Genomic DNA, 23,113 nt, shown 5'->3' on the forward strand with positions numbered 1-23,113 from the left:
GACTTGTAATGTCACAGCAAACTATGCTGTGGGTGGTGAAACTCTCTGTTAGTTACCTGTACTGTACATATCTGTAATATAGATAAAGCAACATGTCTTTTGATCCTACTAGAATCAATATATAGTATTGTTTATAATCATTTACATAAATGTGTTATGGAATTAAGAAATACAAATACATGCAACAAAACATTGTCTCTCTCAGCTCCTGGTAGACAGAAAATTCTATTACAGAAGAATTGCTCCTTTGACACTCCCAAAGCATGAAGCTAACGTGGCTTTGCGGATAATCCTCTTCCTTTTCTCAAATTCTAAACACAGAGATTTGATGTCTTACTTTTCTCCTGTGTGGTTTCCTGGGGTGTTATTACTGAATGTTTTTCCTTGAATAAGATGGGCGATCACATTTTGGATAACATTGCTTCCTTTTGCCTGTTACTGTTTTAATTGTGGGTGGGCACTGAAGATAGGACGATTTCAAGCCTGAATAATTAATATGTTATATTGTCTATATACAGTACATATTTATTCATCATGTAACTTGTTAAAATAAGGAGTATAGTACTAAGTTAGAAATTATATTGGGGTAGGTAGAAATAGTTAGTTAGTTAGTAAAACAACACAATAGAGATCGGTTTTAAAGATTAGGAACACAGTTAATCCTATACAGTAGTTACGTAGTGACAGAACAAGGGAGTTTTGTAAATCAAAGTAAATATTGCTAAATTAGCAAGGGTTAACACAGTGGGAAGAGTGATACGACACTATGGACCCCATAGGTCGCCGCAGATTTTACTTTCTCCACAGCTGCAGCATTTCGCTTTTTTTGACACTGCTTCATGGTCCGTAAGTCTGGCTACATACATACATATACAGTATATATATATCTGATGCAACGTAGTTTACGGGTTACTCACCAATAACTACAGATGCAGCAGCCGTTATTCGAACATTTCACGGGTTGTATTCCCTGGTATACTCACGTCAGGCTGTGTGATTTCCTCAAAGTTTACCACGTTAAGATGCGAGTTTACTAGTGTTTTTATCGAGTGCAGAAAATGGTATTTTAGCGTTGTCTGCAATACCGTCGAGAAAATCAAGTGGGCGATTGTGAGTTGTCTTGAAAATGTAATTGCAATTCGTCCCTTTAGAACTTCCTCGGCAAGACTTGTAATGTCACAGCAAACTTTGCTGTGGGTGGTGGAACTCTCTGTTAGTTACCTGTACTGTACATATCTGTAATATAGATAAAGCAACATGTCTTTTGATCCTACTAGAATCAATATATAGTATTGTTTATAATCATTTACATAAATGTGTTATGGAATTAAGAAATACAAATACATGCAACAAAACATTGTCTCTCTCAGCTCCTGGTAGACAGAAAATTCTATTACAGAAGAATTGCTCCTTTGACACTCCCAAAGCATGAAGCTAACGTGGCTTTGCGGATAATCCTCTTCCTTTTCTCAAATTCTAAACACAGAGATTTGATGTCTTACTTTTCTTCTGTGTGGTTTCCTGGGGTGTTATTACTGAATGTTGTTCCTTGAATAAGATGGGCGATCACATTTTGGATAACATTGCTTCCTTTTGCCTGTTACTGTTTTAATTGTGGGTGGGCACTGAAGATAGGACGATTTCAAGCCTGAATAATTAATATGTTATATTGTCTATATACAGTACATATTTATTCATCATGTAACTTGTTAAAATAAGGAGTATAGTACTAAGTTAGAAATTATATTGGGGTAGGTAGAAATAGTTAGTTAGTTAGTAAAACTACACAATAGAGATCGGTTTTAAAGATTAGGAACACAGTTAATCCTATACAGTAGTTACTTAGTGACAGAACAAGGGAGTTTTGTAAATCAAAGTAAATATTGCTAAATTAGCAAGGGTTAACACAGTGGGAAGAGTGATACGACACTATGGACCCCTTAGGTCGCCGCAGATTTTACTTTCTCCACAGCTGCAGCATTTCGCTTTTTTTGACACTGCTTCATGGTCCGTAGGTCTGGCTACATACATACATATACAGTATATATATCTGATGCAAGGTAGTTTACGGGTTACTCACCAATAACTACAGATGCAGCAGCCGTTATTCGAACATTTCACGGGTTGTATTCCCTGGTATACTCACGTCAGGCTGTGTTATTTCCTCAAAGTTTACCATGTTAAGATGCGAGTTTACTAGTGTTTTTATCGAGTGCAGAAAATGGTATTTTAGCGTTGTCTGCAATACCGTCGAGAAAATCAAGTGGGCGATTGCGAGTTGTCTTGAAAATTTAATTGCAATTCAACCTGTCTTTTATTGCCGTACAGTACTTCAAGTGTGTGTAATTTTAATTTGAAGATTGATGTTATGAGTTCATACTGTATACTGTACATGGGGAAGAAGTCCTTTCTGACGCGCCATAGCCATACACAAATCCTCTAACTGTAGAAGTATAAAAATATGAGCACACACAACAAAAAGTATTTGTACCGGATAATAAAGGAAAAGGAATTATACTAAAATCCAATGTCGCTTCTCCTTCCAAATGTAAAATGTAAAATGTTTATTCCGCGCATGCGTATGTCTAATTGGAATTTTTTGAACCGCATATGCGTGTCATCACATTTCTGCGCATGCGTGTATGTCTAATTGGAACCTGATTGAAACGCATATGTGTGTCATCACATTTCTGAACATGTGTATGTCTTATTGGAACCTGATTTAGATGCATATGCGTGTCATCACATTTCTGTGCATGCGTGTATGTCTAATTGGAACCTGAATGAAACACATATGAGGAATATACAGCACAGTATTTGTTATACAGTAGTACAGTTCTTCTGGCAGTGTATATACTGTAACTAGTAAAAATAACGTTTATTTTCTAGATTTTTATAGTATAATGTAGATACTGTACTGTAAGTTTCTTTAAGCCCTTAAAGCAATTTAATTTCATTACTGTACAGTAAGATACAGCACAGTGCATTTCTTCATGTAGTCGCTACAGTAAATACTGGATCTGCTAGACAGTAGTACAGTACTGCTGTTAGTGTATCTAGATAGTAAAAAACACTTTTATTTTCTAGATTTACATATTATTTTGTACATATTGTACAGTACTATATTCTGTACATTTCATCAATGACACATTTTTATATATTGAAATGCCCAAAGAACGTTAGGTATAGTACAACTGTAAGTGTATAGACAGTAAAAACATGAACACACCAAAATGAAAATTTAAAGAATTAATATTTTTATTTGTACAGGATAATAAAGGAAAAAGGAATAATACAAAAATACAACGTCGCCACTTCTTCAAAATTTACAATCTTGTCTTTTTCTTCTTCATAATGGCTGCTGCTTCTTGAACATCTGGGTCTGGAAAGAAAGCGACAATATTCTATATTATCAATCACGCCGTACATTATGGTTAAAATATGCCTGCATCTTCTATCAAGTTTACTGCATGATCTACTGTCCGACAAGAGTCACTGATTTATTGTAATTGGCTACTTATACTGGACTTACTGTATTCAACCAGTGTGCATTAGTGCTGCTACAGTATACAGTTCTACAGTAAGTGTCAGACTTTCAAGTTAGTATTGCCACAACAATGTTACATTCTATTGGGAATTTTTTTTACTGTGTATCCTCGGCTAAAAGGAGCTCTAATCAAATTGTATCCAACAAAATGGTGCAAGCTAACAAAAAGTATTAGGTTTTGCAAGAGGTTTACATTAGGTTTTTGAGGGTTTGGGGGGAAGGGAATTGGTATGCATGCGAGCACTGTGTCTTACCTGGCAGTATTGCTGGGAGCATTTCCTGCACAAGAGGGGGGGGGGGGATTTCCTGCACGTTGTCTTCACCCAGCTTCAGACATGCACATGCAAAACAGAAATAGAACAAAATTATTAAAATAAAAGCATTAAACTAGGAAACAATTTAAAACAATCAACTATCTTTTTTTTAGATTAAAAATATTAATAGCGCACATATATTTGTACAATACATTTATAACTAGCAGCAGTCATTAAACAAGTCCATGGACCTCCAGGGAAGAGACATTCTATGCCTCAAAAGGCCATTGATGCTGTCTCTCACGGTTCTCATCAGATGACTGGTAACATTAAAATAGCGCCACACTTCTTCCATAATTGTGTTCCTTAAATTTGCTGGAAGGGCCTTCTTGTATTTATTGCCTTCATAATTGAAATGTTGGGTCCACTCGCAATACAGCTCAAAACTGACATGGTATTTAAAGATGAACTGGGCATATTTCTGAGGTAGATCAGCACATCTGGTGCAGGGACTCTACTCAAAGAACAGAGCCCTGACATGTTCCTCTCAATCTTATCCAGATGAACACCCATGTACACTCCATATTCTCCATGCGCTCCAAAAGACGATCCATCTTGGCCTCCATTCGGTCCCTGAATTGCTCTGTTGTGTTGTCAGTGAAAGAGACATCACTGAAAACATCCAGCATGCAGGCGACTGTGCAAGGAGTGCTGGTGCCACCTGGATGAACATCTGCATGGCTGGGTGCTTGAGCACGTAAGCTGGGGTTTTAATGACGAGCATCTGCGTGGCTGGGTGCTGGAGCAGGTGAGCTGGGGGTTTCAGGATGAGCATATGCGTGGCTGGGTGCTGGAGCAGGTGAGCTGGGGGTTTCTGGATGAGCATTGGCGTGGATGAGTGCTGGAGCAGGTGAGCTGGGGGTTTTCGGATGAGCATCAGTGGACAATGGGTCAGACCTGGCGAATGTTTTTGGAAGCAGTGGCGTTTGGCGATGGCAATGAAAAGTCTGAGACGTCCGATTCGGCTTTGGTGGATGCGGGGGCACTTCTGGTGCCCGGCCAAACAGATTGATTGAACTTGATTTTGGCCATTTTCTTCCTCACATAATAAGGAGCAGGGTACTTTCCCTTGGGAGCCTTCGGAATATTTTCTTTATTAACCTTTCGCTTTGGCTTGGAAACAGCTACAGCCTTTCGCTTTCTCGTGGTCGGCACAGCAGAAGAAATCTGGTTCCCGCGTCTGTAGAATCCAGGAAGATCCATATAATACAGGATCTGGACAAGAGCTGGTTCAGATAGAGATCAGCGCGTGGAAGGTTATGCAATTTGCGTCACCTTTTATGCATGAGCACGAGCTGCAGAGTTAAAAGTGGCCGTACAGTGCTTAACCTGTTGAGCGAGGTCCATCGCATTTTATAAATACACCACTACTTCTATTGATTCAATGCACATTGAATATACATCAAATACACATCAAATAAACATCCCTCTGTACTTGATTTCTTTCCTAAAGCAGCGATGCAGAGAAAATCTGGTTCAAAGGATCTCAGCATGGGAATACAGGATATGTACAAGAAAGGATATTGTATTTTACAGATGCTATGCTGGTTACGTTCTTCGGGCCTCGTTTTAGCAAAAAAGTACTGTCAGTTATCATGCCCATGGCCAGGCAAAATATGTAAAGCAGAGTTCCACAGTCACAACAGAGTAAGTATTTTTGTTTTCATTACTGTACAGTATGTAATTACTGTATTTCTTGTATAAGCTTCTTGCCTATCAAAATGCATTTGTGTGTTTACTTGTTTTCTTTGCAATTATTTTAGAGGCAAAAAATTACTGTACTACTTTTTGAAGAAAATATAAAGTATGTCATGTAATTGTGTTGACTTAATTTTGAGCTTACTGTAACAAATTGTTCTCTTTTCCTTTACACTGTAGGACGTCAAAGCGTCAGGTGGACGAAATCAGCGAGGATAATGATAAGCGCAATGCAGCAAAAGTCAGGACTGCTCTAGAGAATGTTCACAATATCACAGCATCTGAGACCAGCATCAGGGTGATGAGATACCAATTGGGATGGCAATATGGACGTGTAAAGCAAGTGTCTTACTGTAACAAAGTACAGTACGGTCCACTTTCTAGGGCAGTATGGATAAAGTGTTGTACAGTACACTACTGTGTAGTGTGGTGTACTATGTAGGCAATAGTGTTGTTTAACTGTACCTGTAAAATTCTTTCTTCTCATTACAGAGTGTATCCTATGATAAGGGAGGCCAACAAGATCAAAAGTGTGGACCAAGCACAGGCATGTATCGAAAGTGGTGAGACTTCAGGATGTCATCTTTTCTGACGAAACAACTGTAGCTCTTGAGAGATTTGCCACTTTTGTATTCCACAAAAAAGGACGCATATCTCTTAAGCCGCGGCCCAAGCACCCACTGAAGATGCATGTGTGGGGTGCAATCTCTAGACATGGACCAGGATGCATAATCATCTTTGAGGGTAAAATAATGCACAAAGTCACATGCTGTAGCATTATGCAGTGTACAATTGTAGTGTATTTTGTACCCTAATGTTAATTTTTTCTTCTATTGTTCCAGATATCATGGATACAGTATTTTTCCAAGGGCAAATTGTCACCCATATTGTTGAATACATTAAGCATGATTTCCCATCTGGTGGTCACTGTTTCTTCCAAGACAATGACCCTAAACATACCGCCTCAAAAGCCTATATTCTTGAGAGCAGTATCAACTGGATTAAGACGCCACGTAAATTCTCCAGTTTGCTGTACATTAACTTTTTCTCATTCTTTCAAACTGTTTTTATCTGTTCAACTAATTTGCCATTTTGTTCCCCCTCCCATTCCAGATCACCAGATATGAATCCCATCGAACCGGTGTCGCATGCGATGAAGGATCATATACGAAAGGTCGTGATACCGTCCAAAAAAGGAGGAATTAATACAAGGAATAATTAGTTTCTGGAACGACATACTCATAGTCCAAAGATGCAACAACTATATTGATCATATTGCTAGCGTGTTTACCGTTATTTTACAGCATAATAGGAATGCCACCGGAATGTAGTAAGGTACTGCACTTTACTGTAGTAAGGTAAGTACAGGTACAGTAAGTATAGTACAGGTAAGTAATAGCACTCAAAAGAACCATTTTCATCATTGTATGATTGCGCTTACTCTCCACTTTCTATATATTATATACACTATGTACACTACATTTGTATTACACGTGTGTACTGTCTTAACTATTATAGTATATTATAGTATATATATATAACAGAAAAAGAAAGCAGCGCCTCTGCTTATGGTTATTCCAGTGTGTATGTATGAACTGACTGAAAATCGTATTAATCTACACAATATAAACTAATAATAGTGAATAACTAAAATAATCAAATCTAGCACAAATCTATATAAAACCTGTAAACCATAAAGGAATAATGCATTGAATAAATGACAACATATAAAAAGAAAAGCAAAAAAGTGTGATAACCAGTCCTCAAAGATAAGTCCAATGATAATGTGGGTTCTGGTGTAGAGGGTCTCCGGCTGCTCTCAATATGGACAAACCACGTCCACAGGGAATCTAAAAAGAAAAAAGGAGGAGAGAGCGCACGCCCATAGCGTAAATTTGTAAATTTAATGAGGGGAAGGGGAGGAGGGGGTAAAAAATGCACTTACAAAAGTACAATAAAATCAAGCATTGCGTGATATAATCACCACCATCCGGTTAGTATTGCAACATCTTGGGCCAATCCCAGTCTTGCAGTATAAAGGATCGACGTCCCAGCAGGTATCCAGGGCAGGTGATGCTGTACAATGCTGTGTTAGAGTCCTGGAAAGTGGCTCCGTATGATTCAAGCCTCTGCAGCACTCGCGCATGGATCAATCTGCTCCAGCGCTCGGTGATGACGTCAGTGTCAATGCGTCCGACGTCCTAGGGAGCGTCATCACGTCGGACGCATTGACATTGATGTCATCACCGAGCGCTGGAGCAGATTGATCCATGCTATACTGTACTGTATATAGTTACTGTATACAGTTATTTTGTATATAGTTATACAGTAGTTCTACAGTAGTCCAATATTGTTAACCAGTCAAGGCCTTCAATGCACTAATCCTGCTAAATTTTGTTTTCTTTCACAGCAGAGACATGCAGAACTACAGGAGGGGGGTATGTTCAAACCCTTTGTACTGTGTGCATAATAACAGTCAATCGTTTGTCCTAATCCCCCCCCCTCTCTCAATGACTATAGAATGCAATGCAGCCTGAAAAAGAATGAGAATGTGTGAATATCCTGTATGGCTCTGGGGGAGGTGTCAACAAGAGTTTGTAGCACAACTAAAATTGTGTGCGGATACTAAGTGGTCCCGATTGGTGTATAGGGATGGAAAAACAAGGAGTATTAGTATGTGTGAGAGACAGCTGTGTGTGTATACATATAGCACAGTATGTACAGACATGACCTTTAGCGCTCATGGGACGAGAGTTCACTAGTGTCAGTAATGACTCATAAAATTTCGATTTCTGTTTAGGCCACTGCTAAGTGTCCTGAACAGTTGCATAAATTTGTATTCATGCAACCGTCTCTCTTTCAGGGTTTTAAGATTACCTTTTAGTATGGCAACCCTCAGATCGTTCATCTTATGGCCAGAGTCAGAGAAATGTTCGCCAACAGGACTGTCTCTTGTACCGCGTGTGATGCTGTGGCGATGCAGGTTCATTCTCTTGTTTAGCCCCTGCCCTGTCTCACCTATGTAGTAGCAGCCCCCTGGGCATTTCATGCACATGATGAGGTACACGACATTGCTGGAAGAACAGGTGAACCTTCCTCTGATTTTGTATTCCCGATTCCTGTGTGGTATTTGTATTGTGTCCGCTGTGTAGAGCATTGCGCAGGTTTTGCATCTTGGGTCCTGGCATGATTTTGTCCCGCATATATATACAAAATAACTGTATAACTATATACAGTACATAACTCTATATATATATATATATATATATATATATATATATATATATATATATATATATATATATAGAGTTATGTACTGTATATAGTTATACAGTTATTTTGTATATAGTTATACAGTAGTTCTACAGTAGTCCAATATTGTTAACCAGTCAAGGCCTTCAATGCACTAATCCTGCTAAATGTTGTTTTCTTTCACAGCAGAGACATGCAGCACTACAGGAGGGGGATATGTTCAAACCCTTTTTTACTGTGTGCATAATAACAGTCAATAGTTTGTCCTAATCCCCCCCTCTCTCAATGACTACAGAATGCAATGCAGCCTGAAAAAGAATGAGAATGTGTGAATATCCTGTATGGCTCTGGGGGAGGTGTGGATAAGCAGTTGAATGCCCTTTTGCTAGACTTTGTGAGGGGGGAAGGTGCAACTTTGCCAGTCCGAGTATGCAGGATTATATACTTTAGTTCAAAGACATCATTCGAACAGTTTTACAATAAAAGTTCACTACAGTACATGTGTACTGTAAATAACATGGGTGTGTGTCTAAGATATTTTCATAAACAGTATGCAAAGCAGACCAAGCCTAGCAATAGGTGAATGTTTTGAATAGTATATATAAAAAAGTTGAGTATGCCACCTCATATACAGTAGAAATAAAAAGTAAGTGATTTTAACAATTAAAAAAATTGATAAAATATTAAAACATGCATCACATAAGGTTTTCTTAAAATCACTCAATTATTTATTTATGAAAAAAAGAAACAAAAATAAAGGTATGATTGTTTTTTTATTTTTGGTTTCAGACTTGAAATTCCCATTGGTAGTTGCTGAAGTCGGCGGGGGGCGGGTTTTGCTCACATGCGCACATTGAGCCTTTGAGCTCAGCTGAGGGCACATCCGGTTCTGTTGGCCTGCACTCGGGGGACTGGCATCTCACACATGCACAGTTCAATGGGACGCCATCACGTCTGCGCTGGATTCCGTGACCCTGTGACGTCAGCACGTTCTTGGCGCAAAATGAACAATCAGGAAATGCATACTTAGGGTTTGTGTAGTTGTTTGTGATATACTCCTTGATAAAGTGCAACACGCACAAAATGCGCAGGAGGTCTCTTATACCTCAGGTTTTAATGGACAAATAAAGCTTTATTTTTTTATGGACCGCTGGAGAGAGCGCATTGCTGTTAGACTCTCTGATCCTGGGAGACACCCTGGGCCGCTGGGGAGAACACACTATGGTTAGGCTCTCTGATCCTGGGGGACACCCTGGGCCCCGGGGGAGAACACACTGCAGTTAGGCTCTCTGATCCTGGGAGACACCCTGGACTGATGGAGAGAGCGCACTGCAGTTAGGCTCTCTGATCCTGGGAGACACCCTGGACTTCTGGGGAGAGAACACTGCGTTTAGACTCTCTGATCCTGGGAGACACCCTGGACTGATGGAGAGAGCGCACTGCTGTTAGACTCTCTGATCCTGGGAGACACCCTGGACTTCTGGGGAGAGAACACTGCGGTTAGACTCTCTGATCAAGGGAGACACCCTGGGCCGCTGGGGAGAGAACACTGCGGTTAGACTCTCTGATCCTGGGAGACACCCTGGGCCGCTGTGGAGAGAACACTGCGGTTAGACTCTCTGATCCAGGGAGACACCCTGGGCCCCTGGAGAGAGAACACTGTGGTTAGACTCTCTGATCCAGGGAGACACCCTGGACTGATGGAGAGAGCGCACTGCTGTTAGACTCTCTGATCCTGGGAGACACCCTGGACTTCTGGGGAGAGAACACTGCGGTTAGACTCTCTGATCCAGAGAGACACCCTGGACTTCTGGGGAGAGAACACTGCGGTTAGACTCTCTGATCCAGGGAGACACCCTGGGCCACTGGGGAGAGAACACTGCGGTTAGGCTCTCTGATCCTGGGAGACACCCTGGGCCGCTGGGGAGAGCACACTGCTGTGAGACTCTCTGATCCAGCGAGACACCCTGGGCCGCTGGGGAGAGAACACTACGGGTAGACTCTCTGATACTGGGAGACACCCTGGACTGATGGAGAGAGCGCACTGCTGTTAGACTCTCTGATCCTGGGAGACACCCTGGACTTCTAGGGAGAGAACACTGCGGTTAGACTCTCTGATCCAGGGAGACACCCTGGACTTCTGGGGAGAGAACACTGCGGTTAGACTCTCTGATCCAGGGAGACACCCTGGGCCACTGGGGAGAGAACACTGCGGTTAAGCTCTCTGATCCTGGGAGACACCCTGGGCCGCTGGGGAGAGAACACTGCGGTTAGACTCTCTGATCCCGGGAGACACCCTGGGCCCCTGGAGAGAGAACACTGTGGTTAGACTCTCTGATCCAGGGAGACACCCTGGACTGATGGAGAGAGCGCACTGCTGTTAGACTCTCTGATCCTGGGAGACACCCTGGACTTCTGGGGAGAGAACACTGCGGTTAGACTCTCTGATCCAGGGAGACACCCTGGACTTCTGGGGAGAGAACACTGCGGTTAGACTCTCTGATCCAGGGAGACACCCTGGGCCACTGGGGAGAGAACACTGCGGTTAGGCTCTCTGAACCTGGGAGACACCCTGGGCCGCTGGGGAGAGCGCACTGCTGTGAGACTCTCTGATCCAGCGAGATACCCTGGGCCGCTGGGGAGAGAACACTACGGGTAGACTCTCTGATCCTGGGAGACACCCTGGACTTCTGGGGAGAGAACACTGCGGTTAGACTCTCTGATCCAGGGAGACACCCTGGACTTCTGGGGAGAGAACACTGCGGTTAGACTCTCTGATCCAGGGAGACACCCTGGGCCACTGGGGAGAGAACACTGCGGTTAGGCTCTCTGATCCTGGGAGACACCCTGGGCCGCTGGGGAGAGCACACTGCTGTGAGACTCTCTGATCCTGGGAGACACCCTGGGCCGCTGGAGAGAGCACACTGCGGTTAGGCTCTCTGATCTGACACCCTGGACTGCTGGGGAGAGAACACTGCGGTTAGACTCTCTGATCCAGGGAGACACCCTGGGCCGCTGGGGAGAGAACACTGCGGGTAGACTCTCTGATCCTGGGAGACACCCTGGGCCGCTGGGGAGAGAACACTGCGGTTAGGCTCTCTGATCCTGGGAGACACCCTGGGCCCCGGGGGAGAACACACTGCGGTTAGGCTCTCTGATCCTGGGAGACACCCTGAACTGCTGGGGAGAGAACACTGCGGTTAGACTCTCTGATCCTGGGAGACACCCTGGACCGCTGGGGAGAGCACACTGCAGTTAGGCTCTCTGATCCTGGGAGATACCCTGGGCCGCTGGGGAGAGCACACTGCGGTTAGGCTCTCTGATCCTGGGAGACACCCTGGGCCGCTGAGGAGAGCACACTGCGGTTAGACTCTCTGATCCTGGGAGACACCCTGGGCCGCTGGGGAGAGCACACTGCGGTTAGGCTCTCTGATCCTGGGAGACACCCTGGGCCGCTGAGGAGAGCACACTGCGGTTAGACTCTATGATCCTGGGAGACACCCTGGGCCGCTGAGGAGAGCACACTGCGGTTAGACTCTCTGATCCTGGGAGACACCCTGGACCGCTGGGGAGAGAACACTGCAGTGAAACTCTCTAATCCTGGGAGACACCCTGGGCCGCTGGGGAGAGAACACTGCGGTTAGACTCTCTGATCCTGGGAGACACCCTGGGCCCCTGGGGAGAAAACACTGCGGTGAGACTCTCTGATCCAGAGAGACACCCTGGGCCGCTGGGGAGAGAACACTGCGGTTAGACTCTCTGATCCTGGGAGACACCCTGGGCCGCTGGGGAGAGAACACTGCGGTTAGACTCTCTTATCCTGGGAGACACCCTGGGCCCCTGGGGAGAGAACACTGCGGTGAGACTCTCTGATCCAGGGAGACACCCTGGGCCGCTGGGGAGAGAACACTGCTGTTAGACTCTCTGATCCTGGGAGACACCCTGGGCGGCTGGGGAGAGAACACTGCAGTTAGACTCTCTGATCCAGGGAGACACCCTGGGCCGCTGGGGAGAGAACACTGCGGTTAGACTCTCTGATCCTGGGAGACACCCTGGGCCGGTGGGGAGAGAACACTGCGGTTAGGCTCTCTGATCCTGGGAGACACCCTGGACTGATGGAGAGAGCGCACTGCTGTTAGACTCTCTGATCCTGGGAGACACCCTGGACTTCTGGGGAGAGAACACTGCGGTTAGACTCTCTGATCCTGGGAGACACCCTGGGCCACTGGGGAGAGAACACTGCGGTTAGACTCTCTGATCCTGGGAGACACCCTGGACTGCTGGGGAGAACACACTGCGGTTAGGCTCTCTGATCCTGGGAGACACTCTGGACTGCTGGGGAGAACACACTGCGGTTAGGCTCTCTGATCCAGGGAGACACCCTGGGCCGCTGGGGAGAGAACACACTGCTGTTAGACTCTCTGATCCTGGGAGACACCCTGGGCCGCTGGGGAGAGAACACTGCGGTTAGACTCTCTGATCCTGGGAGACACCCTGGACTGCTGGGGAGAACATACCTGCACTGGGCTCTCCCCCTCTTAGCCAGACAGGAGTAAGCAGCGATCCTAAGTAGTGTTAGACCATGTCCTCAATTATAAAAAAAACGGGTAACAGGTACCCGGCCAAAATGAAAGGTTCTACCCGGTCGGGTTCCCGGCTACCCGGTTTGACACTTACCTCCAGGGTGGCGGCGACATCTAGGATCAGCAGCAGCAGTGGCTGTTCAATAGGAATGCTCCGTCTTCTGCTATGGGTCACGTGGTCCCCCGGAGGCTCTCACAGACAATGTTTACCTGCTCCGGTGCTGTGGAAGTGATTCCTGCAGCTCCGCCGCCAGTTGAAGACACCTCTGATGCTGCCACCGTCACAGGACTGCTGCTGCTGGTCTTAGATGTCTTTGGAAAGGTAAGTAATTAGATTATTTCCAGCTGCCCTGACAGTACCCGAGCCCACTTCTCAGTTGCCGGGTGCAGGTAATGTCCGGGTAGCTGGAAATGTGCCGGGTAAAGCCGGATACCGGGTAATTCTGGGTACTCGGTACACCACTAATCCTAAGGTAACCTGACCCCCGCAGTGACTTTTTGTGTTGTTGTTGCTAAGGGGATTAGCCCTCCTACCCATAGACAGGATGTAAGCTGTGCTATATTCAGCGCTCCCTATAGGAGCTAGACCTGTTTGTTTTTGTTACCCCCGTTATGCTGATCACAAGCTGATATTTACGCAGTTAAAGCTGCAGCTAAATAAAACCCTAGTACAGTACATTAAAGTGTACGTTTCAGTGCCAAATTCTGCACAATTACATTACAGACACATGCATGTCTGACTTACACACACTTTATTTTCCTCTTAGCCATTAGCACTAATGCCCAGGTTCACTAAATGACGCTACGGTTTAGCACATCCCGTTAATCTGTATTGAAGTTAATTTATGCTAAAATGCAGTGTGCTTTAGTAAATCTAAAAAGAAATGATAAAATCACTATATTTACTAAGGAGGGATAATCTCCAAGACCCTCTCAGCCCTGCTCAGTAAATATTGCCCTCTATGACCCATGCCAGTAATCGAGCTGTAAGACGTCTTCTGCCTTGGAAAGAGGCTGATGGAGTAACTCTTTATCAAGCAAGAATTAGGTCACATGTTTCCCTTCCCTGGCGGAGTTGCAATGTGGATCAGATTTGCACCACAAGGATTCCACAGCAGAAGTGGCTTTCATCTATATCTGTGCTTTAGTAATGACAAGAAGAACATAAGCACATGTCCTTATGCCATAAAACACCTCCTTAAAACACCACCTCGTACGGCTGTTTCAACGGAGGTAATCTCAAGCTTGTATCCATGACAACCTCATTTAAACCTTCTCAAGGTCTATATTTCTGAATATTCACGGCACGCCTGCGTTACATGTCACACTAGTTCTACCACTATCTGTAAAGTCACACGAAGGAGAGTGGAAGAATAGAAACTTACAGGATATGTGTGACCTTCATCCTGCACTTTCATTTTTTAGACGCCCCTGTCCATAATAAATCATTTCCCTGACACGTTATTCCCCCGTTAATAATGCTTGTGAACAAAATGTTTTAGACCAGTTTTTGACTCGCTTGATCCAGGAAGGTTACTCGTCTTACCTCTAATATCCAACTCCTCTCCTCCTCCTCCAACCCCATTGGGAGCAGCTGTGCAGCTGGACTAATCTCCAACTAATGTAACACACCCCTAACCTGAGCCACACCTCATCCTTCAATCAGCTGCCACCATACATTCTTGTTTCAACATGGTCTCTCGTTCCCGGCAGAGTATAAGCTCAATGTATATGCCTGTGCGTGCTTGTCCTCCTATATGTAACTCTTTATGTAATATACATAACTCTGTACCCCCCCCCATTGTACCGCGCTGCGGAGTATGTAATATATATATACTGTATATATATATACGTGTTGATTGTTTTTTTTATCACATTGTATTGTTGTTATCACTTAACTGACATTTATTGAATCTATATTTCTTATCACAGTTGAAGGGTATTCATATCTATCACTTTTACACTAAGATAATAATATTTTAACACATAATTGTTATTGGTTGCGCAGATTTTTCACCATTTTTTCAGTAACTACTGGAATTTGCATCTGTCTTGTGTTTCAAACAGTGATCCGAGAGTCTGGTCTATTGTCACACACGCAATTCTTCAACACACAATAGCTTTACTTCACAGAATAAAACAGACAACATCACCCACAACAAGACAATGTCCCCTGTTTTATTGATCGTGAGTTTAGCCATTGCTATAATTGAAAGTGCATCTGGGATCATCTTAAACACATGTATTGTGGCTGTTAATTTCCGAGACTGGGATAAAGGCATCAATCCTTGTGATCAAATCATGCTTACCCTGAGATTGAACAGTATCATCATGCAGAGCGCACTGACTGTACATGTTTTCTTCTACAAGACTTGGATTCAAGTTTGTGTCAGAAGAATATATTCAGTTTATTTTGCCCTTATTTCTGGATCACTAACTGGTTCTGTGTTTACTACTGTGTGAAAATTGCCAACTTCAAACATCATTTTCTCATTCGTATGAAGCTACAAATCTCTTCTGTGATTCTAAAATTGCTGTTGGTGTCAGCAGTGGGATTCTTTGCAGCCACCGCCCCATCAATTTCGAACGTCCACTTGGAATGTCGTGAGGTGGTATCTGGAAATTTAAAAGCCAACTCCACCATCAGTAGAGGACTTTTTATCAGTTTCCTGCACACAGTCTCCATTTTGTTGGGATGCTGCCACCCATTTTTCATGAGCCTGGTCTCCATTGGGATCATCCTGATATCTGTGTGGGGACATATTCAGACAATAAGACACAATGCATCAAAATTCAGCCGTCCCCAGCTGGAGGCTCATTTTAGAGCAGGTAGAACTATGGTGTTACTCATCCTCATCTACATGGTATTATACCTGGGAGATATGACCATGTTGATATCTCTAAACTACATTGAGGAACATCCTTTTTTACCCCATGTCTCAGTCCATAATTCTCATCATGCGGAACTCGAAATGACACTTTGTATGCCGGGGGATACTATTCTGTGTTACTCTTTCACAGAATGAGAGCAACTGAGGATGGTACATGGAACATTCCCCCTCCCCCGTCCCCCCTTGAGTCGTGTGTGAACCTCATCATTACTTGGCAGTTTCCCCATACATGGCAACGGGAATTTTAGGATGTTTGCAATAAAAGTTAAATAACAAATAATTTGTGCCAGTTTTGTGGTATATCCTAGTACACACAGTACATTGTTGTTGTTTTTTACAGAATATGTTACACTTGTATTTGGTGCATATTATTTTTAATTTACTTTCAGAAAACATAACATCCAATACATTTCCCTATTATTTAGTTCATGTTTTTACATAGGAAAAGGGTGGCAGGTCCCAAAGTAACATCAGGTGGGTTTTGACGCACTGCTACCTTCTTGTGTAATTGCAGTAACTAAACAATGAGGCGCTCAGACACAACTTAAACACATTTCCCAAAGTAGAAAGAGAGGATTGTGGGGTTGGGTCACTTTGATCTCTCATACACAGGTGATTATGTAAATTGTTCATTTCGATGACAGATACGATTGAACCTTGTGTGGCTGAGCAGGTGTGTGCTTTCACATGGTACTCTCAGCACGAGGATGCGTTCTGAGCAGCCACCACTGAGGTGTTACCGGTCATCCTACAGTCTGCCTTTTACCTGCCTCCAGTCCCATCAGTGCCATTCTCATGGATTGCTTTACATTCTCTGCTGGTTCTGCCTTCTCAGCTACCCCCCCATGCTGCCCTTTGTCCTGCTACTAGGGAACGCCAGGAACAATCCATGCAATATCCTGCGTCTGTGTTTTTAAATAAGTCAGTATTCGATCTTATCTCATATTTACTACCTTTTTATATGTTAAAAATATCAACTCTAACTGCCATTTTTTATGAGTTTTTTTACACTGAGCATCCTGTGATTTCTATAGCAGGTTTAGCCCACCTCCCCAGCAGTGCGAGATCTTTATAACACTTTCCTGTTTGTTGTCACTGTTCCCAGCAGTTTGTAGAAAACATGCTGAAATGGCGGTTCTCAGCCGTCCGATGAGATTTGTCAAAAACCAAGCGCAATTAGTAAAAAATGAAAGTTTAATGTGCACTACAAATCTTTAAACATGCCACAAAGTAACTCCGACGCGTTTCATCCCAGCAATAGGACTTTGTCAGAGAGTAACCGGTATAGCCACAAGTGATTGTTATATGGTGATACTCAGTATCTGATTGGTTTAGAGAGTACTAGGTGTGTCAACGAAAACTCACCTGATATATACACACACACATATACACACACACATACAGTGTGGCTGTAAGAAGTTATACATACATACATATATATATATATACACACACACATACATACAGTGTGGCTGTAAGAAGTTATACATACATACATATATATATATATATATACACACACACATACATACAGTGTGGCTGTAAGAAGTTATACATACATACATATATATATATATATACACACACACATACATACAGTGTGGCTGTAAGAAGTTATACATACATACATATATATATATATACACACACACATACGTACAGTGTGGCTGTAAGAAGTTATACATAGGTCGTACTATTAAACCATTAAGGTTAAGAATACAAGAACATGTAAGGCTAATTAAAAAGAAGGATCTAGTACATCCTGTGGCTCGTTATTTTCCATCCTGTCCACAGGGAAGTATCCTAATGTTAAAATTTCTGATATAGAACATGTCCCGTCTCACACTAGAGGAGGTGATAGACAGAAAAAACTTAATATGATAGAAATGTTCTGAATATATACAGTACCATGAACACTTTATATCCCGCAGGTATCAACATAGAATGGGAACTCAAACATTTTCTGACCAATTAAAGTGTTCATGATATATACAGTATATCACTGTCTGTTTGGTTTATGGATTATTTCACATACTTATTGCATCTAAGACTTGGTCCTTTTTGCAGTTTATTTTGGGTTACTGTTTATTGTCTTATTGCTGTATTGCTGAATATTCAATGTATTATTTATTTTATGATTTAGATTTATAATCTATTATGCGAAATTATTATTTAGGTTTTCCCTTTTTGTATTTAGTTTTTCTAGTTTGTTTTTTTAGTTGTTTTTTAGTTTATGGATCTAATTATAGATGTAGCCAGGTTCCCCCTTGCGCACTCACCTACTCCTTCTGATACGCGAGCCGAGCGTTGTTGGTAGTTGCGGCCGGTTGCTAGTGACGCGGTAGGGCCGGTTGCCGGGGACGCGAGCGGGCCGGTTGCAGGGGACGCGATCGCGTTGCTGGGGTCTCGGCGGTCCGTGGAGCAGGGCGCCGCCAAGTCATTGCATTGCAAGACATTGCATTGCATGCGCAGTTAGAGCAGGTGCGGGAGAACGCTAGTCAGCTCGCGCATGCGCAGAGATAAGCCCGCGAAGCCCTAGCCTACCAGGGAAGTTATTGGCCAGGGACTACAGATCCCATGAGCCTTAGGGAACCCCATGTGATGCCAGGGAGCCAATAGGGCTGGAGGAGCTCCCTGCTTGCAGGGAAAGGATACATTTCGCGGGGTTTTTGCACACAGCAGTTGGTGACTGGAGAAGCTAGGGGAAGGAGGTAGGGTGCAGGAGTCAGTGACTCTCTGCACTAGGCCAGTAATTCCCCTAGGCCCCAGATAGCCCTGAGTCACACTAGTTGAGTATTGTAGGGACAGGCCCTAGGTTAGGGACCCTGCCCCATTAGCTATTCGCTAGTTAGGGATCCAGCGGACGCTGTGTTTCCCGCCACGAGGCTTGGGCTCAAGCCCTAGCCTTAAAGAGAGCTGGACTATCTGCACGGAGGCCGAGCAAGCAGTGACTGCGGCCTGCGGGCAGCAGACAGATCCTCGCCAAGGTACAGACGGTGCGGAGCTGCGGTGATATTATCCACGCTGGAATTCACCCCACGTGTAGGAGGATATCCCGGCGGATCCAACCCCAGTGGTATAGCGGCACCCGTGGCTGGAGCCCGGGCAGGTAACCCACAAACTCATGTGCACCAACAAGGCCTATCACCAGACATAGTGGCTGCGCAGTCACACACACACATTGGTATATGACTTGGGAGTGCGAGACATTGGATTGGGGTTACTGGACACAGGGTGGTATCACTCTTTGGAAGGTTAGCGTCCGCCGTGACGCATATGGTGTTAGCATCCGCCGTGACGCATAAAGTGTGGGCACCCGCCGTGGTGCAGAGGTAGAGTTGTGTGGTATACTGTGATTAGTGTCTCCTCTATAGAGGGACACGTGTTATATGAAGTGTGATATATCTGTGTTATTGTGTTCTCAACTAAAAGCTCTTTGGTTATATCACGTATGTGTATTTGGTTATTGGGATTGTCCTGCGAGGAACCACTCCCCCTCTGGTGGGAGCCATCGCAGGTGGAGGCGCTGCATCGAGTAAGTGGTTACTTATTAGAGTATAATTGCCCCAGGTTCCCCGTGGCGGAAGCTCAGCCCTCCTGTGAGCCAACAGGTTATGCACCACACCGAGTGACAATATATGTTTCCTGCACCCACACAGTATAATCTGCGATTGGGGGGGGGGGAAACCCGTTACATATAGTTTAGGTTTTTTAGTTTTTTTACTTTATATCTATTTATTAATGTTTATTATTAATTTATCTTTCTATTTTTGTTGCTTTTTACATTGCCATATATTTATAGGTTTCCTAGTTTTTTTTATATGGATATCCATTCAAGCTGATATTTATGCTACCATTAGCTGTGTTATTAAATGTATGTCTTTTATGTCTTGCACACATTGTTGTGTATTTCATCTTTAGCCAGCAGTGATTTTTCCTTATTGGCTTATTCAGTTATCTGTGTTAGAAGGAGTGGTTTCTAATACTCCCAGTTCTTTATTTGATTCTATTATGCTCAAGGCTGTCATACAATGTGCTATTAGCTGAATTGTTTAAGGTTGCATATTTGGACATAAATCTTGTGTCCTATACTGTGTCATATACAGTACCTACTGCACTGGGTATTCTTGATGTCATGGGGTTTCATGCATTGTTTATTTATGATAAATAATGTCGCTCTTCCTGGATAACTTGCATCCTTGACGTTGGCTTAGTGGAGTATTCCTGGGACCCTACTGGTAAGTGGTAATGCCTAATGATTAAGTTCAGAGCTGGTACAGCGCTCCTTGTACGTTATGGGTGTTATTCCATAAACTCTGAATGGGACTTGAGGGTTTATGTGTGGGGGAGGGGGTGTAACTAACTTCTTCAGGTTGGGTGAACTGCCCAGTAAATCAGGGAATTGGGAGCCATACTTCTGTATTCCTCCACAGTGACACTGGTAAAACTGACAGTTGAAGCATGTTACATCTTCATTTGTATCTATGCAAATCCCAAAGTCGGCTCTGCATGGTGTAAAACTATCTTTCTACTAGATTAGGAAATTCAAAGCAAAACTGCGTCAGAGAGAAATATACCCCTTGATGCAGTTCAAAGGGACAATCGGGGGCTTACAGTACATCTCTGTACAGAAAAAGAGACCAGAACGAGAGACGTAACCCTTAGATCTGGCAGCAGAACATTTAGGGAATACAAAGAGGACAGGCTCCATCATTTCAGACTTTTCCCGGCGAGGAGACATTAAGAAAATTGAAATGCTGCCAGAACATATAGCCATGCTGGTCATTCTAATCACTGGCTCCTTTACTGGAATTCCTTTAAACATATTCATCACTGCTGTCAGTGCCAGGGCTTGGGTTAAGGGTGGGTATCAAAGTCCTGCCGATCTCATCCTGCTGGCACTAGGACTATCCAACGTCACCATGCAGAGCTTTCAATTATTCATCAACATTACTTACTTTTTCTGGAAAGATTTTCACGTACTACTTGTCTACATATTATGCCAAGCCATTTTCAGCTCCACCATCCTCTCCAGCTCTTGGATGACTGCTTGGCTCTGCACCTTCTACTGCCTCAAAATTGTCACCTTCCGATATCAGCTGCTGACGTTCCTAAAGTTGAGGTTCCTAAAGTTGCTGCCTTGGCTGATTTTGGGGTCTGTTGGGTTATCCAGTAGCCTGATGGCTGGCTTGGCTGGCAATATTTTAAAAGACATTCTCTTGAACAATACAGGGAATAGCACATTGTATAATAATAGCCTTGAATATGTTTCTGTTCAGGAAAGCGTTAAAGTTTTCATTTACGCAATGGAAGTTGGATTTTCCATACCATTCTTTCTGATTCTAGTTTCTTTGGGTCTGACGCTGACCTCCCTCCGTTTACATGTCCTAAGAATGCTTCAGAGTTCATCCAACTTTACTTCTTCTCAACTGAAGTTCCACATGAATGCCGCCAGAACCATGACCCTCCTGCTAGTTTTGCACATCACTTTTTACTTATCCCACTTGAGTTTGAATATATTTCCTTTTTTTGCGCCTTGGTTCTGGTTTTGCATCGTCATATATATTTATTTCTGTACCCTACAAGCTCTTATACTGATCTCAGGTAACAGAAAACTCAGCCTTGCTTGTGGGACCTTCAGCTGTTCTTACACATGTCCGCAAGCACATGAGTGATCTGAAACATGTGATCCCTTAGCAGAGGAGCATGTGATGCAGAGAGAGTTTTGCTGGCATCATTGCAAACACATCTCTAGTCTTAGAATCTTCCCTCGTGGTCTTCGTTACAAATATTGATCATCTTTAGAAACCTGGCGTGTGGACAACGCTATGTAATAATGTACAGCGCGTACCTTATCATCTTATCTGCAAATTCGGATTCATCATATATTAAAATGATACATAACCAACTGAAAGACACACAATCTCTGATCCAGATGCATTAATATTGCTGAAGAGATTGATAACAACCTATTTGCGCCACACCTGTCTTTTTCCTTATCTCACACCAGAGATCAAGGAGAATACACCGCTATCTGATGGAGCCCACAGAACACCAAGTCGGAAATTGTCCACTTGCAGCTTCTCCCCAGTAAGGCAGATATTACTAAAGTTGTTCGCTCTCATCAATACATGAAGTTTGAGGATTCGCCGATCCAGAATTTCCCATACTTGACTCTGGTGATCCTACGCGGGAAGTGCAGATTCCGAGCAGCCACGTCAGCTGTGAGAGAAAACACAGTGAAATATCACTGGGACTTTCCATGCAAGCTCTTAATATACTGCACCTCTTCCTTCACCACCAGCATCACCCCAAAGGCTGGCGTCTGAATGCGCTCCCCAAGAGCTGTTCCCATCGGCACACAACCAGCGTGCTTAGGGTTAACACTGGGGATTGCTTGCGATGTGTTCATCAGCTCCGGCCTCTGCAATGTTTATTGCCCTGAGCTACAGGACTTTCAGAGCACGGCACAGTCATTCAGAAGCTCTTCCACCTACATCAGCTTCACCCCAAAGGGCATCAGCCGTTTCCTGCTGATCGCTGATGTTACAGCTGCTCTACACACACACATTCCCAGTAAGCTCAAACTCCAACACCCACCACATCATCAATATATATTTATGTCAAAAAGAGTACTACTGAGCGTGGCAAATGTATACAACAAAAGACAGGGGAGCCCAATGCTACATCAAATTGACAAAACATATATGGTAATAAGTACAAAGTTAAATACTTCAATAATAATATTTTCTTGGTTATTTAGTTAGATCCTTTGGCCAAAGCATCATAAGCCTGCATACCAACGCAAAGGTATAACCAAATGTGCAG

The sequence above is a fragment of the Ascaphus truei genome, chromosome 11, assembly GCF_040206685.1.
Source record: "Ascaphus truei isolate aAscTru1 chromosome 11, aAscTru1.hap1, whole genome shotgun sequence".
Classification (NCBI taxonomy): Eukaryota; Metazoa; Chordata; class Amphibia; order Anura; family Ascaphidae; genus Ascaphus; species Ascaphus truei.